Genomic DNA, 22,047 nt, shown 5'->3' with positions numbered 1-22,047 from the left:
TACTTCATCCTGTCATCATACAGACCTGATAACACACTGAGCTACTCTGTTCTTGCATCACATTGTCCTCTCCCGCACGTTGCTGTCTCTTCAGTACCTGCTTCTTTCCTAAGCCTCAGGTTTAGGTGGCTTTCTTGTACTTGGGAAAATTATCCCCATTTGTTTTTAGCTAAATTCCATCAGTTGTTGGGGTTTTTTTTGCCCACACCTGATTGTACCACACTTCAGCTATGCTCTGAATGCACCGTGAATCAGCTAGTGTTTTGTTTTTTGTTTTGTTTTTTTTTGTTTGTTTTTTTTTTTTAAATATATAAATAATTTTGCTGTGGAGCAATTTTCAGTGATAAAAATGGTAGTTCTAAATGGTACCTCAAAAAAAGTGGTAGTCACCCACATGTACAACTCCACCTAGTTTATTAATAAACTTTGTGCTGACAACTGAAATGCTTAATAATTATACAGTAAAATTCCAAACTCAAAATTGTTCCACAGCCTTTGCAGACAGCTTGTGCTTCCTTGCATAAGTGGTAAGGCCCAAAGCGAGCAGCCTTTCCACAAGTAAGAAGCAATGGCTGCAAGCTAAGAATCACAAGCACTCTGAATTATGTGCAGATTAATTCTCCTATTGATGTTAAGGGGGTTTCCTTTCTTGATAGGATCATTTCCTTTAACTGCTGAACTTGGAAGGGAGCCGTCCCCCATGCCATTGTGCAGGGCTGTGCCGTGCTGGCCGTGGGGCAGGTGTTCTTGGGAGGACTGCATGTGCTGCTCCCAGCTCTCCTGCTCTGAAGGAGCCCCTGGGTTTCGTAGTGTGGCATGGGGAGTCATTCTGCAAACGGCAGCAGTGAGCTGCCCCGGCCACACTCTGCTGCCTGGCAGAGGAAGAAAGCCCCCGAGATCTCCCTTGGTTTTGCTGCTCACGCAGGGAGTCACTGGGGGGGCTGCTGCTCCGCGAGTGTGACAGCCCCATGCTAACTCCCTGCCCTTCCATTAGGGAACTTGTGCTATTTAGTTTTAGTTTTCTCCCTTCAGGCAAAGGGCAACTCCTCCCTGGCCTTGCTGAGTGTCCTCAGAACACCCCGGCCTTTCCTGAACTACCACGTGTTGCCTGTTCCAGCCTTTTACCTTTCCTCCCCAGCACCATCCAGGTCCCTCTCCAGCCTCACTGCTTTCACTCAGCGGCACACATGTGCAGATGCTGTTTTGACGGGTGATTAAGCAACATCTCCCTGCAGCGATCTCCAGGCAGCACCACACCAATGTCTGCTTCGAACCCTGTTTTCCCAGTGCACCAGACATGATTTCACCACAAAGCAGCGTTCAATCGTTAGCAGAAGCAACAATTCTCTAAGAATTACATGCCTGTCTCACTGCACTGCTGCTGATTAACGCTTCGCAGTCTTGGAAGAAACAATTCAACAAAACCCAAAGAGCTATAAAGGGAAAAATATCGCCTATGGCCAAGCTGAACTCCCACTGAAATCCCCATAAGTGTTTCCATTGGCTCTAGGGGGAATTGGACCAGTCACTATCCAGAAGACAACCTATAAATGGATGAGATTTCTGAGTCATCTATATATATATACACCCAAATTTAGCTCCTTTCTCTAGTGTGTCTTTTGTCTTGTCAGTGCTGTTTATGTGAGGAACTCTGTCCTTCTGTCACCTCAATACTTCAATGGCCAGACAGCTGGCATCATGCACAGGGTGGTTACCACAGGCTACAGAGCATGAGGCATCACCTCCTGACTTTCTGCTTGAACGTGAATTCCTTTGTTCCTTCATGTCAGCATTTGCTTATGAGCATCACCTTCCACAATAAAAATCTGTTCCCTCCATTTTGAAATAGCACATCGCCATGAAAAATAAGCAGGGCTTCAGAAGACTACATCAGTTTGTAAAAACATTTTGTTAGATGGTGTTAAAATAAATACCTGCCCAGACTCACTTCCCAGGGAGCACACTGGGGAGGAATGCTGCTCCCCTGGGATCTCCAGCAATGCTCTATGCAGTAGCTGTCAGCTAGGTCTTGCCATCCTACCTCAGTGATAACTTTGTCTAACCAGCAACAAAAGAGCATGGAGTCTGGAAAAAAGATGTCTGGAAATCGTACTGGAAAAGGGCTTTCAAAGCCGTAACACAGCACTCAGCTGCTACCTGACATCTGAACAAGCAGCAACAGAGAAGGAGCTACATCACCACCTTTGTAGACCCAGCCATCAGAATGTCATTAACCAGTAAATTCTGTAGCTGAAGCTCTTCAGAATGTTTCAAAGAAATAAGGAGCCTTATCTGTTAAAAGGGTTTAAGCAAATGGAGGCCAAGACAGCTCTTCAAGAACACCCAGAAAAACAAGCAGACATGGAAAGTAAGTCTTCCAGATCCAGATCCACTCATCTGCTTCAGCAAACTACCACTCAAATCAATTTAAGGGGATTTAGGAGCACCTGATGTGTTTTAAGTGGGGATTGCTGAAGACACTGTCAGAGAGAAGAAATGCAGTAATGAGAGGGAAGCCCTTAAGAAGCAATGAAGACTCCATCACACCACATGTTTGAGAGAGGAACAAACAAAAGCTGTAGTTACTAGAAGGAAACATTTCCAGAGCCAACAATTATCTAATTAAAATAAAAACAGATATATACAGGGCAGACCTGAGGACAAGCAGCAAGTCCATGTCCCCAAACTGGCCCTCTATAAACAACACTTTCTGCCAGAAACCAGGCTTTCTCTTGTCTCACAGCCAGTCCCCGCTTTGAGGGATTCTTCTGGGCAGACAGTTTGTGTTTGTTATTGTCATTCGGTGCCCTGAAAATAACATCATCTCATTTGCTTACCTGTGGACTGCCCACCTCCACCTCAAGCGCATCACACCAAAGCCAAGGTTTCTACCAGCCACATCCTTCCCCTCTCCAGGGTTCCAAAAGGACCCTTGGCATTGGATCTGTGAGTCTGTAAGGTCAAGTGGGATGCTACCAGGTCATGACCAGTGATACCTCTAGACAGTGTAACAGGACTACATTCTGAAGATGAAAGAAAAAAAATCTTCATCTGCTTAGTGAACGTTTTTCCTTTAGGAGACAGGAGAATTGCGTTCGGTTGGCTGCCTCCCATGCTTGAAACACATACACTGTCCATTAGGACCTGTTCCGACTTCATTGACTTCATTACACTCCCACATTCCTTGGCATGATTGGCCAAGTGTAATCCTAGAAGGTGTTTAACTGTCATATTTTCATAGGCTCAGTGTTAATGTCGGAGATGGTCATAAAGTCATTACTTCACACTATGGAAACTGCGTGTATAATGGCTCACTGTCAACTTCCAGGATCATCTTCCCCACACATCCCAATGCTTTTGCTCTACGTTTCATTTCTTGGTATTACAAATTAAATTGTCCTCACTCTGAAAGATGAGAGAGCAGATTTTATGGTCTCTGCAGTTAAGAGGAAAACATATTAAAATATAAACATTAATGTAATATTACCTCTAAAAGTGTGGTTGAGCAACAGCTGCTTTCCCCCCCCAAGTGTAATTTTCAACTTTTCAAAATTCCATTTAAATTCATTTATAGCAGAAAAATTAGAATCTAGATAACTAGGGAAAATTTCCCTTCATTTACAGTTTTTTGCACTTTTTTAATGGCTTGGCTCAGAAGCAAGCAGAGCTTTTCTTATCAGTCTTCCATTCTTATTGTTAATTTTCTTCTATAAACTGAACTCCAGACATCTTCCCTGTAAAAGCATGCCAGAATTTACAGTGGCACCAAGCTACAGCAATAATTCCTGCAGAAACTAAGCAGATTTCATTACTGTCAGCATGTTTTTCACATCAGAGGAAAAGGTTGGACAATTCAAACGTCACATAAAAGGTGGGATCATTTTACTAGGAGAGAGGGCTGGAGGATCTCAGTCCCCTTGGTATTTTAGCAGCTATAATTCCTCCTACAAGGCAGAGGACTGAGCTGCAGAAATCTAGAAACAAAATACTGAAACAAAAGCTTTGTCTTAATTTCAACAGAATTTGGACCAACACAGGTATGCAGAAATAAGCTTGTTTTGCATCTCCTTCAGATCTTACAGAAGATTTTGACATCACTTTTAGCTGAAGCAGACTATGGCTGCATAAGACAGGTCTGCAAGGAGGTTTGCCAAACTGAGGAAGAAGCTAATAGACCTTCAAAAGAGAAATCTGACCTGGAGGCCACCATCTAAATATCTCGTTAATTCTCTAGTCGCCTCGTGCAGCCCCCAGGAATTCATCCAAGAGCTCTGGGGCATCAGGCATTTATCTTTAAATCAAATCTTATCTTATCAGCACCCCATTCATTTTATTTTTTTAAGTTAATTTTTAAGCAAGTCTCCTTTCTCTCTCTCCTCATTTTCACCTCCTATAAACTCTTGTTTGAATGTTTGGACAAGAAAAACAGGTCCTGCCAACCAACAGTTTCTCAGTCTGTGTGGAAGATTACAGCACAGGAATAGCAGATGGCAAGAGTCCTTCTTTCTTTGACTTTGAAATACATTGTTATTTGGAGGAACCACAGAGGAAAAAAACCAACAAGAAACAAAACAAAACTAACAAAACCCAAGAAAATACAGGAGAAACCGAGCACACAGAGGGGAATACAGAAATACATCTTTTACCCTCACACAAGAACAGAGGCACTTTCAATCTGCAATCACTAATGTGGACAGGCAAATTCAAGAAGATTCCCATAAGCCAAGAGCCCATTGTTAAAAGATGGAGGGGTTTCTTGCCCCAAGGCCCAGAGGAAATGCAGGCAGCCTCTAAAAAAAAACTTGAGAGGCTTCACACCTTTGGGCTGTTTTCCTGCAAGAACAGCCAGACAGAGATGCCCAGAGACCTACATCTGTCCACAGTGGAACTGAATTTGTTCCCCACAGTTAATGTACATATGGTGCTGCTGAACCAGTGGCAGAAGGACTTAGGAGAATGTTTTTCCATTTACCAGCCCACACCCACATTCTTCCACTTTTCAACGGAGTAATAGGAAGTCTACTAAGTCCTGGCACTGTTATATAAATGAAAATCATCTTAATTACATGGTAACAGACGCATATTTATGTTGTACGTTTAACAGCTGATGAATAAGTAATTGAAACTTGAGATTAATAGTTGGTTTTTGAAGGAATTCATGACTATACCATTAGTACTGACGCTGGAGGAGGTTCAGTCCCAGAGAGACTAAGGCTGCAGTGTACCTTAACATCACTACCAGGGATTGCTAGAAATGTTAAATTAGGAGCTAACTGGTGCATGCTCTTGGTCTGCGTTAGCATTCCAGGTTGCACAACTGATGGTGGAATAACAAAGCCACATAGAGGGCCACAGCCACTGAAAACCATGGGATCCAGCCAAAAGCCTGGGCTTTTTGGTTGCAATAGAAACAGAATATTTTCTGAGTAATATCAGAGGCAAATGCTTTCTTCTAGACCTTAGGGTCACGCTTAGAATTTAACATGTTCACTACAACTAAGGAAAAAGAAAATGGCACATGATAGAGCAACACTGAAGAATCCTAATGATGGTACTACACTGCTTTTGTTTTTGACCATGAATTACTGTTCCTCATCACAACAAAGTAGTTCTCCATCAATTTATTTTTTTTAATTCAGAATTAACTGGAAAACTCTCCAGTTAATAAGCAAACCATCAGCCACATCTTTTTTTCCCCACTAAAAGCATATTCAAAAGCTTTTGTCTGACAGCACTCCAATGACCTCACTGTTTCACCATCCATTTCTGTTCAGCATCCAGATGCACTAGACTCCAATCCCTCCAGCTTCCAACAGCCAGCAAGAAATAGAGGGGCTTTTGCAAGAAGAAGGGAGTCTAGGACCCTTTCCAGGAGTTTGAGGAGAGCTGCCCCAGTGTGGAGATCCACAGGGAGCAAAGGGAACAGGAGTGGAAAGAAAGATGATGCTGACAGACCTATGCTCACAAGGCAGTGCTCCGTTCAGGACCTTCCTAAGAATGCATGGGAAAGGGAACCTCCAGCCATTGCCTGACCTTCGAGCCAGCCCTGCAGCCATCATCTCTGCAAAGCCAGGTGAGACGCTCTGGAAGTCACATCACAGCCCAAACCTGGCCCAGGCTGGTCTCTTCCCTTCTGAAAGGATCACCAACACCTCTGCGGAAAGGACAAGGTGGCCTGGGGCTGACAGGTCTTGCGTCAAGGCCCAGTGAAAATCAGTCCTGATTCCGCAGGGCAGAGTGAAGGCACTTCTCCTACTTAGTACAAAACATTGGTTATTGAGGAAATGGATCAAGATACAGTAGCACGTTTAAAACAACTCTGCAGATGGTGAGTAGGCTGCAAAGGAAAGCCCAGGATACTTAATATTATAGACAAAACAAAAGCTTGAAACAGCAATAAATTTAAGGAAATTATTTCTGAAATCCCTAGACTGTCTGCATACAGTCTGACCATATTTAAATGACTGTGCTCTTTCCACAGCTAAAATACTTGACGTGCCTGAAGAAACCTTATGTAAATAGACAAATAAACTTAAATTTTATCTAGCAAAACTGCCATTTGTTGTGGCACTGTGCTGTTAGCATTGACACAGCAAGTCGTTTTCATTTTCAAAATGGAACAGAAAAGAGGAACAGGTAGCAGGAGAAACCCTCCCAGGAAAACCACACAAAAATGTGCAAAATACCCTGACAAGCAATGTTCTGCAACACCTACCCTTCCCTGCTCTGCTTCTGTAGCAGAAGCTTTGATGCCTGGAAACAAAAGCCAGTGCAAAGCAACAGGCATTTCCAAAGAAGAATTCTGGTTTCTTTATCTGGGATTAAAATGTGCAGTTTTGTGTGAAACACCTTCATGATCTCTCTTTCGAAGTGCTTCAAATGGATATTCTTTTTCCATTAGCTGCTTACCATTTGCAGGAGATGGTTGCTTTGGAGAAACCAGCAGTATGCCAGAAGCTTATCCAAAAGGCTACAGTTTGGACATGAATGCAAGAAGGGAATAGCTTTCAGTATTAAAAAGACATTTTCCATTAATATTTGGATGTCAAGTGAGTAATTTCAGCATGTGGAAGCTACTGCTGGAAAGGGATGTTCATGTATTAGTTAATGAGCAAAGGTTGTCTAGCCCATGCAGCCTCTCTGGAACAGACTGACTGCTGGAGATGGGACAAGTGGAGCTTGACTCCAAATAATATGGCCTCAGCCCAGCCTCTGTTAATGAGTCATTTTGATCTGGGAACATTTCTTAATTACAGCTGCCTTCAGATCAGAGTGTTGACATGCACAGTTGAAGTCTTCAGAGACAGGAGAGTCAGACACTGTTTCCAACAACCCCTTCAGGAACAGGGAGTTCAAGTGCTCCAAGCATCAGGCTCCACATATGGAGCCTTCTTACTCAGGTCGCAGGAGCGCTGGAAACGGCCACATCTTCTCTACAATTTTTTTCTCCTCAACGATACCTGCATCCACAGATGTTTCCCACACAGAAGTTGCAGGAAAAAAGTGAGTGTGACTATTCAGTGTCTTAGATACTTCGCTCTGCAAAACTGAGGACTTATCCATCTATCCACAGTCAGAGGAGAGGTGCTCAGCCACAGTGCAAACTCTTCCCTGACAGCACCTGGCTGTGTTGGGCAAGCAATGCTCAGATAGCTGACTGCATCAGAGCTTCCCCTCAGCTGGAGATGTTCAACACCATCTGAGGAAGGTGACCACCTACTAACTGGAAAGCCACCTTCAGTCTGAAATCTCTGCTTTCTGGCTTTGCTCATAATCCAAATGACTGAATGGTTCTGGATACCTCCAGAGACCTTCTGGGCTTCTGCTGGTACTGAGCTCCCTGGAGGAGGGCTCTTCTCAGAGAGACTGATGGGAGAGCACACGGAGGCAGTACACTGGATGTTTTCCAGAACTGATACGCAGCATGAAGGATATTGGCATGATCACAACAAGTGAAAGAGGGAGGGAATGGAACAGAGAAGGGAAAAATATGAAAAATATGACAGGGAGGGACAACAAGTTGTGCCAAGAGAAAAAAAAGTAAACATTTCTGAGGTGAACACAACAGGAAAGGAATGGATCTTACAAAAATGTGGAACAAGGGAAGAGATATATTAGGTGGATGCTCCTCTGAAGGCAAAGCTGCTCTGACAACCCAGCAGGGAGGTTGCTCTTCTGAAGATTGCCAAGCTAACTTAATGTGATGTTTAACACTCTAGGCAAGATTGAGCATGAGGAGATAAAGCAAATGGAGGCAAGGCAGAAGGGACAGCATTTGTAAATCACAGGTGAGGAAGCCAAAGCTGAACAATGCAGACTCAGCAGCAACAGGAGGAAGAAAGCTGCAAAGATACTCCACAGGCTCCCAAGCTTTGAATATTTGGGCTGAAAACTAGTGATGCCCACATTCTGTATACTGGGAGCAGAACAACTTGAGGGAAGCCACAGGATCCCAGAGCAGCCACCTTGGGACAGCAAGTCTGTCTGTAGGATCTCTTGGAAGAGAGGAATGCCACAGACACCTTTACTAGAGCGAGTTCTCTGCACCATAGAATCATAGAATCGTTAAGGTTGGAAAAGACCCTTGAGATCACTGAGTCCAACCGTTAACCTAGCCCTGCCAAGTCCACCACTAAACCATGTCCTCAAGCACCATGTCTACCCTTCTTTTAAATACCTCCAGGGATGGAGACTCAACCACTTCCCTGGGCAGCCTGGTCCAGTGCCTGACTACCCTTTCCGTGAAGAAGTTTTTCCTAATATTCAACCTAAACCTCCCCTGGCGCAGCTTGAGGCCGTTTCCTCTCGTCCTATCACTTGTTACTTGGGAGAAGAGACCGACCCCCACCTCACTACAACCTCCTTTCAGGTAGTTGTAGAGAGCAATAAGGTCTCCCCTCAGCCTCCTCTTCTCCAGACTAAACAACCCCAGCTCCCTCAGCTGGCTCCTCATAAGACTTGGGCTCCAGACCCTTCATCAGCTTTGTTGCCCTTCTCTGGACGCGCTCCAGCACCTCCATGTCCTTGTAGTGAGGGGCCCAAAACTGAACACACGATTCAAGGTGCGGCCTCACCAGTGCCCAGTACAGGGGCACTATTACCTCCCTTGTCCTGCTGGCCACACGATTCCTGATAGAAGCCAGGATGCCATTGGCCCACTTGGCCACCTGAGCACATTGCTGGCTCACGTTCAGGCGGCTCTCAGCCAACACCCCCAGGTCCTTTTCCTCCAGGCAGCTCTCCAGCCACTCCTCCCCAAGCCTGTAGCGTTGCATGGGGTTGTTGTGACCCAAGTGCAGGATGCGACACTGAGCCTTGTTGAGTCTCATACAGTTGGCCTCGGCCTATCGATCCAGCCTGTCCAGATCCCTCTGTAGGGCCTTCCTACCCTCCAGCAGATCAACACTTCCACCCAACTTGGTGTCATCTGCAAACTGACTGAGGGTGCGCTCAATCCCCTCATCCAGATCATTGATAAAGATATTGAACAGGACCGGCCCCAATACTGACCCCTGGGCGACAGAAGGAAGGCTGAGGACCTGCTCCCAAGCAGCAAGAGACCCCGGGAGACCAGGATGACCCATTTTAAGAAAGTTTTGCAGCTATAGAATAGTTCACAGCTGCTCTGTGGTAGACTAAGGCCTGGTCTACTGAGTGTGACTTAATCAAATAGTTTTACCTTTGTTCCCATGATTTAATGAATGTAGGAATAGGAGGAAAAAATCCAAGTACCTCCTACATTCATCCAAGTCTTCCATTTGCTTCTGACATTCCTTCTTTCCCTTCTCTCCATGGCCTCCCAGGGCCAATAACATTTCTGTGCCATAAGCTGGAATCAATTAATGCAGAGACAATAGAAAAACATCCTTTACAGATTAGTTCACATAAGTAATTGCATTAGCATTCTCAGCAAAACTGCATTGAAGCCAAAAGGCTCCTGGCTTCAGTGACTGCAGGTGGTTCTAATTATAGTCACCCTCTTACAAGCAAAAACACGGGCTTGCTGCAAGTGACAGCAATTCTGCTCCTCCAGTAATTGTGTGACAGAGTTATGATATATTCAACTGCCAGAGATGTGGCTATCTGGTCTCCAGGAACAGATTACTAGAACCAGAAGAATGTGGATGGACTTTATAGTAAATGTAATTATTCTACTACCTTACAGCGGTGGTACGTTTTCTACATAAGGCTCATAAAATGCAAGGCATCTGTATGTGCAAAATGTAGAGTGATTGAGAAAAAAATCCTCATTAAAATCCCACAGATGAAACACAGAACAAATTCCAGAGTCTTTGCCAGTATTAAGCTAGCAGCAATTACAGCCACTGGAGACCAAAACTTTACAGACGTCTGCATCCCATCGGCACATAGTTGCAAAAGGATAGGTTCGCAAACAGACCTCATGCCATGGTTTGAAAGGCCACACTAACCTGAACATACACTTTCTATCTGGATGGAGCTGCTGCTGCTATAGACGTAACAGTGGTGTTACAGTACTGTATTATATACTTAAGTGCATATACTTATTTAGGCAGTTTAGTTAAATGGAGAGGCAAATTTGCATGGCTGACAATACTAGCCAAAGAACTTGCAGCTGAGCTTCAGCTTTGTCCCAAGCACAATGCCAAGGTCTATGGCCAAGCTCGATGAAGTTGAGATGGGGTAGGGAGGGACCAAACCAGAAGCTGTCTCACACCTGCTCTAGACAGGCAGGGCCAGTGCCATCAGGTGCACTGCTTGTTATCTAACATGTGCAAATCCTTGTTTGAATTCTGGCCCTGGTTAAAAATAACAAGGGAAACAGAAGGTAAAGACATCTTTCCACAAAGGAGTGGGCTGCAAGTCAATAACTCAAGGGTACATATATAAATAGATCCCTGGTGGGTGGAGCTCTTCTGAACAGCAGCACTAACACGTCTTTGCTTTTGGACCAATGTGTGGCACACACAAGTCACCAAAAGGCGTTACTGTTGGGGCTAAGTCAGCCCAGTAAGTCATATATGGCATGATCAGTAAAATTAAAAACAAGCCCAGAATTACTAGGACATGGGTGCTCAGGGTGCTGGCTTGGACTGATGGCCCCTATGCTCTTGTTTCCAAGCCTGCCATCCTGTGCTACAGCCCGAGCTGCATGTTGTTGCATGGATGAGAGTAGGTTCAACTGCAGCCTCCAGCTGCCTTGTTCCTTCTGACAGGTCCAGTTCTAGGAGTCCATCTAATGAGAACTTTGATTAATCGACAGGATAAACTATTTCAAGGGTTGTCCCACTTTCAGTAGGGCACCCTCACTCAGCTAAGCCCCCAGCATGGAGCAGAAAAGCCATGTTTTGCAGAGCAGCCCAGAAAACTGGAGTTAGTATTTCTTCCTCTTTCCCATCCCTCTCTAATCAGCTGCCATCCCTAGTGAAGAGCTGATACAGTCCCAGAAGTCAGGGAAGAAAATTTTGAGGTAAGAGTCATTGCTCCAGCGATGAATTATTAGCAGTAGGGTGTAAATGGGCATGGTATGTTTTAATGCATGTGGGGCTTTAAGCAAGTTTAATTTCCTCTTCCACTATTGCAACTGGGAAGAGTCTGTGGAACTGTAAGAGATGTCAAATATTTAAACTTGACAAGTTAATTCCTGCATTGTGGAGCCAAGAACCAGTGTGAATTCATTAACCTCCACCTGTTGTAAATCTCCAGCAAGTTCTCTGTGCTCAAGGGATGCCTCAAGACCAGCCCATTGAGCACTGCATGGCTGGTCAGGGCAAATCCTGTCCTCTGGTCTCCAAGAACCACCTTGGACTTTGTAAGGAGCCAGCCGGCTCTGATACTCCCTGATGTTCAGTTCACAGCACTGCCTGAGTCCATACGAGGAGCTGGGAGACCTCCTGCATCTGTTGGAGGGGAGGAGAGGGGAAACCACAAAGCTGCACCTGAGGTATGAGTGAGCTCCTCTCTACCCTAAATCCAGCTGGAAATACAAACCTCACTTTAAGCCAGAGTGAGCTATGCTGTGATGGTCTCCATCTCTTACCAAAAAGCCCACCCAGGATATAATGAGAAAGCTTTCTCATTACCATTATAGTACATTTTGGGTTCAGTGAATCGACATTTCCCAGCAAAGAAGGATTTTACTGGAAAATTCCTAAACCAGATCTAATTTGCTCCTGAATGCAATAACTCCAGACCAGATCTTCAAGCACTGCAGCTCTAGCACCCGAGGCAAGGCGGAGTAATGCCATCTCAGCGGGGAACCTGGCACACAGCACTTTGGCCAGCTACTTTCCTCTCGCTCTTTATGAACATTCCAGTTTGCCTTTACCTAAAACAACCCAATCTTCAGTGGGAAGCTGTAATATTAGACCTATAGCTTGCTCCTTTTTTCATGTCTTGCTATTCAAGCTGTTGTGGTGATCTCTTGCTCTGAACTATCTGTAATCTTGTGTTTGGCAGTGGATGGTGCAGGTCAACGCGTTCATGATTCAATGTTTGTCTTGGTCAGAAGTGAGTCAACTTTGCCTTTCAAGACAAGGTTAGCTACTCCCATGTGGCGTTCTCCCCCAAACCCTGCAAAAGAGGCTCTCAGCATCACTCTGTTCCTGTCATTCCCTATTAATCAGATGGAGGTTGGAAGAAAAATACCAGAATAGCACCTTAGTATTTATTTATGTTAAGATAAGTAAAATGAAAAAAAAAAATTGGGTACGAGTCATCCAAGCTGATGGGTGGAGACTTTAGTCTGCAGCCCAAAGGCATACAACACCACATTCTGGGAAGAGTAAAGTTCTTCTAAACCATGTTCTTATTTAGAGCTTAGTGGTAGGCAGACAGAATTTTCTCATCAGTTATGCAGAAAATGGATTTAATTGCTGGCCTTTCAAAACTAGACTTGTGAATGGACCTCCTTGTCACAGCAGTGACGTCTGACCACAGCTCAATTGCTTTGTCTTGCATCTGCATGTTTAAGATGTTGCCGAATCCCTGTGGTCAGAGGAAGATGTTGACCATGGAGACATCTGAGTCTAAACAAGAGTCATGGGACAGCAGACAGTAAAGAGCTGAGGCTATTCCAATGGTGCTGATGCACAAAGGCAGGGGCACACAGACCTTAGGTCATCTCCTTGTCTATGCATGCAAGATCCACATCAAGGCTTTGACCAACCATTGGGTAAAGCCATCACTAAGGATTTTGAAAAGCCATACCTCTGGAGGGAAGGTATGTGTGGAAGAGCAACCAACTGAGTACCCCAGCCTCACACTATTAGATCTGTATCTAAGAGTGCATCAAAGAGCTCGGAGACTTACCCAGTGGCAGTGAAATGCCTTAACTGCTTTTTCAGGCCTCCCTTGGTGACACTTGGGGCTCTTAAGCATTAACTAGGAGTGAGACAAAACATTTCTCTGTGCTAAGATGTGCCCCTCCTGACTATCTACATATCTGCAGAGGCTCAGAGGCACATTTCTTTCCCCACTAAGTGTCTGGTTTAAATTAGACTCAGAAGCTTGTTCCAGATACCAGAACATGGAGAACTCGTGACTCATGCTCCGTCATGCCTATTCTGGCCCAGGGGAGCCTGGTGCCTCCTATCAAGCCAGGAAAGGAAAACCCAGTGATGCTTTAAAGGGTATGGCAGGATGGTGCTGCAGCAACAGGGAGCTGCTGAGGAGTCTGCACATCATACGTGTGCTCAGCCAGGACTTCCAAGCAGAAGTCAAGCCTCTGACGCAGGTGATTTAAGGTCTAGGATAGATAATCACTTTCCACAACAGGACAAACACACACTTCTGAGCAATTCCCAAGGGAAAAGTCACTCAAGCATGGCAGCCTGCCTTGGCAAACCTGTGCACCAAGGGACATTCTGCATTAGAGGGAGCTGGAGGTTTGATTACATGGTGACAAACAACTAGTGAGATATCCTGTTTAAAACTCTTGTTTTAACATTTATGTCGATGCTGCTCAAAGGTCCCCACCTTTCTTTTTGACTGCTATATTGTCTTTCCAACTGCTGAAAAATTCAGCTTGGTTTTCCATATAGTGTCTACAATGACAGCATGAAAAAAAAGTAATTGCAAAGGGATGTTTTCTCTTACGCACGGGGAAATCACAGGCAGGATTACTGCTGGTTACCACCTGCCTGTGGAGGAAGGAGACCGAACCCTTTCTTTTGTCCCGTGTGCATCCTTCCAGGGTGCCTGGGTAACAACTGAGAAAGACCAAACCTAAAAGCCAGAAGTTCAGCAGCAACCTACAGAGGTGATCAGCAGAATAGAAAGCGGGATTTTTATGGATAAAACTCCTGCAGTTCTCATGCAATGAATTTCTGGGTAGTGAGCTGGCAATGCAGTGCACCGGCAACGTAGTGCACCACATTCCCAAGGAAGCTGGCAGGGACCTCTGAGCACCATGGATGTCTGACCATCCAGCCAGCAGTGCTCCCCTTCATCCCACACCAGGCTGAGACCTTCCTTCATCACAGTCTCATAATTAAATCAAGTGCTCATAGGGCTGCCCACCTGGGTGCTTTATTTCCCACACAAAATTAAAGCAGATAGAGCCCACTCAAGTAGAAAAGCTATGAATAAATTTGCTGCTGAACTCCACGTTTTATACCATAATAAAGCCTTCCTGAGATCCTACTCCTGTTAGTTGCTAAAATTTACAGGAATCCTTAAAACTTCATTTCCATATATGATCTTTTTGCCTCTTAAAATGCATGCTGCTCACCAAAAACCACCCAGACAGTGAAGTGCAATTCAGACTATGCACTGCTATAGCCAAGCTCACTGCACACCATTGACTCATTTCAAAGAAAATTAACTTGCATAAAAGAAGTGGATAAGGATTTGCTACCAACAGCCAGAAGTTAAAGACAAACAAAAAAATTCTCTTCTCTTTCTTTTAAGGTACCATAGTAAACAGTGTATCAAAAAAGGAGCTCATAAAAATATCTGTATATGGAAGTAATTGTGGGGATGGTAGAGACTGAGTTTTGATAATTCATTCTTCAAACAACTCAAGGTTTTAGATCTGTACTTCTCCATTTTGAGGATGCTTGAACTGAAGAATGCAATTTCAGAATTAATATGCACACTGAGGGCACTTGCTTCATTTCATCCCTATTTCAATACCATTGACTATGAAATGACATGAATCAATTTTTAAAAGCCTAATAATGCCTTTTGCCTGAAGATTAATTTAGTGAATTCATAAGTAGCAGAAGTTGTTTAAAACAGATAATTCCACTAAGATTTAGTGTTAGAATTTTTTCATGTCTCAGTGCTCCAAAATACTGTCTCAATACCAAGTAATGAATGAGCAGAAAAAAAAAAATCCTAGAAAAAAAAAACCACACACACTTTGAGGGGAAAAAAAGGCCAAAACATGAAGTGCAAGACAAAACAGGGCTCCTTTCCCCTCAGGTGGCCACTGCTCCCGTCAGCCTCATCCCTGGCTTATTGCTTTCCATTCAAGTTCTGTATTTTTTTTTCTTGAAATTACATTAACTAACAGCTTAAAATGCCAATCCCCCAAGATGGGTAGCTACCATGAGAGCAGGTACAACATATGTACCTTTACTGCAAGCTTCCCAATGGTCCTTTCCTGCTGTGAGACAGCCCTAATGTAAAGGCTGTACTGTTACACAGGGCTGTCATGTCATACAGCACAACTGCCTGTGTTGAGGTATAACCCAATTTTCTTTTTTAGAGCCACCTTCTATATCACTGTGCAGACATACTGCTCATAGAAAATGAGCTATCTGGAAAGGACCAAGACTTCAAGAAATCATGAACTTCTCTCAGTGTATGGAACAGTGGAAGCCTGTTGCTATTTAGACTTTTTTTTTTAAATACTGGTCTTAGCTACAGTTTACTTTTCCCACTTAGAAACGTGGAAAAGTTTGTGCAGCTTAAAATTTCCTGTTTGGCATTAGCAGCTGCTGGCTATGATATTTATAAATATTTCAGCAGACAGTTCTAGGGGAATATGGTTACAATTAAATGGCGAGCAATGCAGCTCTGCAGTCCCTCACTCCCAGGCAGAATTCATGCTGCCCGAGGTTACTCGCGGGAGAAGAGGGGTTGCTGCTCAGTGAGCAGCACATGCTGCAAGGCAAGCGTTAGCAGCCAGCAGCGTAGCTTTAGGGGGCCTGCTTTTAAACAGGAAAGTGAAATCGCTTGCTTGTGGTATCCAAATATAGTAGCTCAGGAGGAACATTTGGTCAGCAGGCCTGGGACCACCTACTCTGAGCATTACTCATTGTGCTTCCCTCACTCCCCAAAGCCCTTGAGCATCCCCAGGTTGTGCGGTGCAGAAACACGCCTCTCTGTGCTGAGCAACCCTCTCTGCCCATCAGCCCCATACACCCCAGTATTTCGTGCTCTCCCTGGTATGCCCAGCCTTAGTTTTCCCCAATTCTTGTTAATCTGACCTAAAGCTGAGCAAGTCAGAGCAAAGGGCAGCAGGAAGAGCCCAGATGAAAACAACCCTTTGATTTCCCAGGCACATCTGCCCACAGCTTTCTGAAGCATTCACCTCTGCTGAACCAAAGGCAGGTTGTTTCTCCCCAGGCAGCCACCACCTCTTTTCAGGGCTTCCCAGGGCCAATTTCTTCCCATCTTTTTTAAATAGCCTCCAATATGATCTGGACTACTGTGGTCCTTAAAAAAAAAAAAAGGCTCCAAACATCACAGCATCTCCGTGGACTCAGCAAGACTTTTGCACAGTTGAGGCACAGCATCCTGCGTGGATGTGCCATCACCCAGTGACAGGCAGAGAAGGAACAGGAGAACATGGCTTCCCAACAAGCCAGACCACTCTGAGGATTCAGGAAACCCAATAAACAATGAGGCAATGGTATTGCCTCAGAAACCACTAACCTGAAACAGCAGCTGCCGTTTTTACTGTAAAGGTACTTAGCTGGGGAGTGATTACTCAGAGGAATGGCAGGTGGAGAGGACACGTGTGCCAGTGAGGTGCTTTCCCCCAGACTGTCTGGTTTTTACCTCCTTAACACTACCTCTTACCCTCTCACTGTGTAAAGCCAGGGCAGCCCCAGAGCCTCTACACTGTACGCAGTGACACCAGCCACACAGCTGGGACCTCATGGCAAGCATGGTTCCTGTGCCCAAGCCTGAGCAGTCAGGCATGGATTAGCATCATTCTTGCCCTGTCTGCACACCTAATGGAAAACATCTCCCAGATCTGCACCAGAAGCTTTTTGGGCACAGCACAGGACCACGTCTGAGCCTGCACAGCTCAACCAGTCCTCATGTGGCTCACAGTTGAGTGCTGATCCAACTCAGTGTCCCATCTTTTGGGACCTCAACTTGAAGGCCTCTGTAGCTTCACAGGCATTTCAGAAAAGCTTGGAGCACAGATCATTTTATTATTCTTTCCCTACATTTCAGGGTAACAGCAGCAAGAATGTGAGGCAGAAGCAAAACAAGAAAGCCCATGAACAATTCTGCAGTCAAAAAGTAATTTCTCCCATAAAAGCTTAAGTTCCTCATTTGCTGGTTTTACATAAAAAGAGGCAAAATATGCTGAGCAAATAAAAGGCATAATTGCCCAGCCTCACCCCCAGTCTGTTTCCGGCCATACGCAACAGCACCACGAACTTCCTAAAGAGCAGCATTTCCTGAACCTGAAGTGCTCACAGATGGTGTTGTCCTGGAGCACTTTCTGCTGATGTTCCTCGGTTCCCTTTGCCTTGCGTGACTACTCTGCAGCTTTGGTTTGTTTATTCCACTTTTTCCTGCACTTTAGTTACAAGCTAAGGAAAGGAACCAGCCACTTTTGCTAGTTTAATCACTTGCTGGTGCCAGTGCACGTCCGCGGGGGTGATTAACAGGGTGTGTCACTACCATTCATGTGAGCGAAGATTGCAAAATCAGGTCCCTTTAGCTTGAGTGCAGGGATGGATGTACTGTTGTCAGGGTCAAGTCTGTAAATATTTCTATCTGGACGCTTTGGTGCCTACATGATAGGGAGGATGAGGATCTGTTATCCATCTAGGAGCAGGACCAGACAGAGACAGACTTGGTAGAGCACCCTGTCCAGCCAGACCCACGGCCTGAACTCTGAGATGCCAACCATAAGCCAGTTTGAAGCTGGAAGCCACATCACCACATGAGCTTGTCCGGTGTCCAAAGCTACAAACACACTGGCAGCATTGCTAGGAGAACACACATCACGCTGGGTATGGGGATTAAGATGCCTACAGCTTATGGCAAATGGATGTATCTTCAGACTAGTGTTACAAAATCAGCCTTAATTTTAAAGTCACAGCTACTGTCACTGTCATCATGATACTTCTCCTTTCTTCAGAGCCATCCTCTGGCTCTTCATGGAGGTTGGTAACTCCACAAGTTCTGCATGTACAAAGATAGTATTGTAATACATGGGGGTTATATGGGATTTCCACCTAATGGTCACTGAAAAAGGTGACTTATCCCAACTGTAAACTTTGAAACAAAGGTAGAGAGCTAGAAGACCTACACAGAAGCACTGATGGAAATCCTGAAATCTATGAATTCATCCTCCTGCCTCCACAAACCCACAAATTCAACAAATGCCCTCAGAAGGCCTGGAGGTTTTGCACAACTATTTTCCAAAGAGGAGCTCTCAATTCTTCTCCCCAAAGTAATAGTTAAAATATAACCAGTTTTGCATTTGTCAGATAATACGGCTTGATGCACAAGCCGCACATGAAAAAAACCCAAAGGTGTGACTTCAGAAGTCAGATGAAGTCCCATTGGCAAGACCGACTGAACAGAGAGAGAGGAGACAGGTGGCAAGATAAAAGCTTAAGAGGCAGCCAAGCTCTCTGAAAAGCTGCAGAAAAGTCAAGGGTAAGTGTACCAGGAAAGAGACATGCCTCGGCCAACTCATGACGATTCTGTAAAGAATTTTTCAGCATATGATGAATGGCAGCATCCAACAAACCCTCCCTGTCACCTTCCTTTCCAGAAGGTGATAACTGGTCCTTAGGAAAGTTATTCTACCTTAGCAGGAGGATGCCTTCCTGTGGCACAGTGTGCTGCATGACTCACTGCACACTTGATACCCCTCTGCTCTTGCACCAAATGAATTCTAGGAAAAGTGCTGAGCTTTTGCAAAGTATTTACTCATAAAAATATTACAAAATAGTAAGACGTCATTCATTGTTGGAAAGAAAGTCCCCCTAAATATTTTTCTTTGGGGAATTTACAGATTTCTGCAAAATCTCTCAAATGTGACCAAAAAGGAGTTGGAAGAAAAAAAAATGCAAGAGTTGCCTGAGCAACAGCTGGATGCCTCTGATGCCGATTGCTCCTTTAAGCCTGTCTTTCACCAGTGCTAGTATTACCCTTAGTTTTCCCTTTTGCTCCTCCTGAGACAACAGCTGACAGGTGCAATGACTTTCCAATAAATCATGTGTAGAAATAAGAATTTGTGTACAGCAGAAGAGCAGGGAGTACAATTTCTTCCAGCAATGGCATGTGGGTGGCTTCACCCCTGCCTTCAGGTTTGACTTTCAGGGATCATCCTTCTGCAGCACATCTGGCTGCGATGCCTTGGCTTCATTCGAGCCTCTGGCTGGCCTTTGACACACACGAAGGCTTTTGCCTTTCCACCTTTCACGTAAAAAGGTGCAGGGAGGTGCCATCGCCCACCTCGCAGTCTGACCCCCCCAAGCCCCAGCACTTGGGGCAGGTCAACTCCAAACCTCTTTCGTAAGCCAAGCAAACAGTGCTCCGAGATTTCCGTGATGCTGGAAGAGCACATGTTTTCCACTACAGCACTGCATGTGAGGTCTCTGCTGGGACAAAGCGCAGCACTGCTTTTTCTCTTGCTTTAAATATATTTGCAGAAGGCCACCAGGAAGTAAAAGAATTTTCTAGAAGAAAAGCATCTCTGGCTCTTGTCTCAAGATGTAAATGAGCAAACCCACCACATTAAGCTTCCTGAAACACAGCATTTCACATTCAACCTTTGCTTTTCCAGCCCTTCAGAGGCACTGCTTTCTTTTCATTGCTCCAACCCAGAAGAGCACTGGTGCTTAGCCAGCACAGGAGCTACCCACCAGCGTCAGCCCAGCCATGAAGGCTATAGGCATCAGCAGGATTTCAGGACTTAGAGCACACACTTGAAAGCTGTATTTTTCCTCAATTAATTTCTGCATACATTTAATTATTTTGTTGAACTGGAGCCACTGCAAGTGAAGGAATCATTATTCTAAAAAAGTAAACAAGGGCGGCTGCACATTCCTGCAAATTTTTCAATAGAAAAACTCTTGACTCCAAAGGAGAGAAAAAAGCAAGATTCTCCTCCAAAAGGCTCTTATTTGCTCTCAGTTTGGTTCTTTTTGCCCCAGCCCTGAAGGGAGCTCCTGCAGAGGACAGCCCTGGTTCAAGCTTGCGGTGGCATGCACCCACACACTCTGGATTTCAGGTGGAAATACTCTGACAACAAGAGAAACCAAAAACCACTGGTGCAATATGGTTATGTGCTGAACACCCTGGCAGTATTTGCCACAAGAAGGCTAATCCTAAATGCTGCTCGTCCCAATGCTGCCCCAGGGACTCTGCAACCGCAGCAGCCCAGACCCTCACCCAGCAGTGCCTCTATCAGGCTTTGCTTCTTCCTCTCCCTAGAGTGTTGCTGTCTGGAGACTCCTGGAGCCGTGGGGTGGGTACACAGGGGAGCTCCAACTCCTCCATCCCACCACAGCCCTTGGCTGGGACATCCCTCAGGTTCCCACACCCAAACAGGCTCGTGGGAGCTCTCTGCCCCTGGGCCAGCACTTCCCCAGGAGAGTTATGTTTCTCCTTAGCACCAGAAACTTCCTTCTTCCTTTCACTTCCACCTTTTGTCACATCAAAAAAAAAATCTTTAGAAAATGACAGATAAGTTTTATATTCCCATCATCTCAGCACTCCTCATTTCCCCATCTTCCAGCTGCTCTCCTCTCACTTCCTCCCTTTGCACCCCTCAAAGGCTGAAGCAATAACATCTCACTCCCCTTGGTAGGATGACTGCCAGCATCCACCCTCGCTCTGTGGGGGGTAAGGTATAGGGATGAATATCCAGGGGGGAAAACATCCCCAAAGTGTTACTGAATCAAAGCGAGAGATGCAGCCCCTGCTGATCAGCTAAAGCAGCTCAACCATTGCCATTAATCTAAGCCATCTGGGTAACCCTGAGCACAGTGGGGTGAGAAACCAAATTGGATTAGGGAAAGGGAGAGAATTTAAGTCATCTCAAGAGTTTCCACCAACATGAACTGTCATCTCAAGATTTTCCACCAACATGAACTGTCATCTGAAGCCACCAAAGCCCTGGGGGGATTCCAAGCACAGAGCCCGTGGGAAGGCACTCAGGCATGGCTTCCCAGGATGTGGGATCCCAGGGAAATTATAGAGGCAACACAACTGGGACACCAGCCCTACACCCACAGGGCCATGGGGAGCTGCTGCTGGTACCCCACAGCAGCTATGGGGATAGAGCGGGCAGCAGGAGGAGCAAGGAAGGGAGCGCTGCCAGAGGGCCAGGAAGGATAAGCAATGGGAGAGAGCAAAAAGGGAGTTGGATTGAAAGGATAACATACCTCTATCTACTGTAAACTCTACCAGGACTTGTAAACCCGGTGTCCCCCTCAAAGCAAGCCTAGCAAAGTCAGGCCATATGCAAAACATGAAGGAGACTATCGCTGCATCACCACCAGCCCCAACACCTGCCCATAAACCAGGCAGTGGAAAACCAGGGCTGTATTCCCAGGAGGAGATGAAAACTGCTCTCTCAGAAGATGGGACTTCTTGTAGTTACTAAGCTCATCTAAGCAAAGTTTCCTCTACTCCCACCTACTCAAGTAGTTTCATTTCACAAAGAAACACTTAATTGGTCACCAGGTCAGACACCAAGAAGGTACCAGTGAGCAGCACTCACCTAGATGAGGATCAGATCTACTTCCCAGCTTTCCAAGTTGTAAAGGACTTTATATCACTTAGTCATGAAGCATCAAGAAGAAAAAAAGCAAAGTGAAACAAAAAAGGCAAGACTCTGCCCTTGCAATTGCATAC

At 45.2% G+C, this 22,047-nt stretch overlaps 1 long non-coding RNA gene across 1 annotated transcript in view; it reads right to left on the bottom strand.

Moving 5' to 3' along the window:
* Nucleotides 1-22,042, bottom strand: part of LOC148056172 (uncharacterized) — a 33,882-nt gene extending 11,840 nt beyond the window's left edge. Inside the window, exon 1 of the long non-coding RNA XR_015703970.1 lies at nucleotides 21,914-22,042. This is a non-coding gene — a long non-coding RNA (uncharacterized LOC148056172). The remainder of the gene's footprint in view (nucleotides 1-21,913) is intronic.
* Between the last annotated feature and the right edge of the window lie 5 nt (nucleotides 22,043-22,047).

This window comes from Nipponia nippon, unplaced genomic scaffold (assembly GCF_047370975.1).
Source record: "Nipponia nippon isolate SJK-2023a ecotype South Korea unplaced genomic scaffold, ASM4737097v1 scaffold_17, whole genome shotgun sequence".
Taxonomy (NCBI): domain Eukaryota; kingdom Metazoa; phylum Chordata; class Aves; order Pelecaniformes; family Threskiornithidae; genus Nipponia; species Nipponia nippon.
This window is presented reverse-complemented; position numbering and strand designations above follow the sequence as displayed.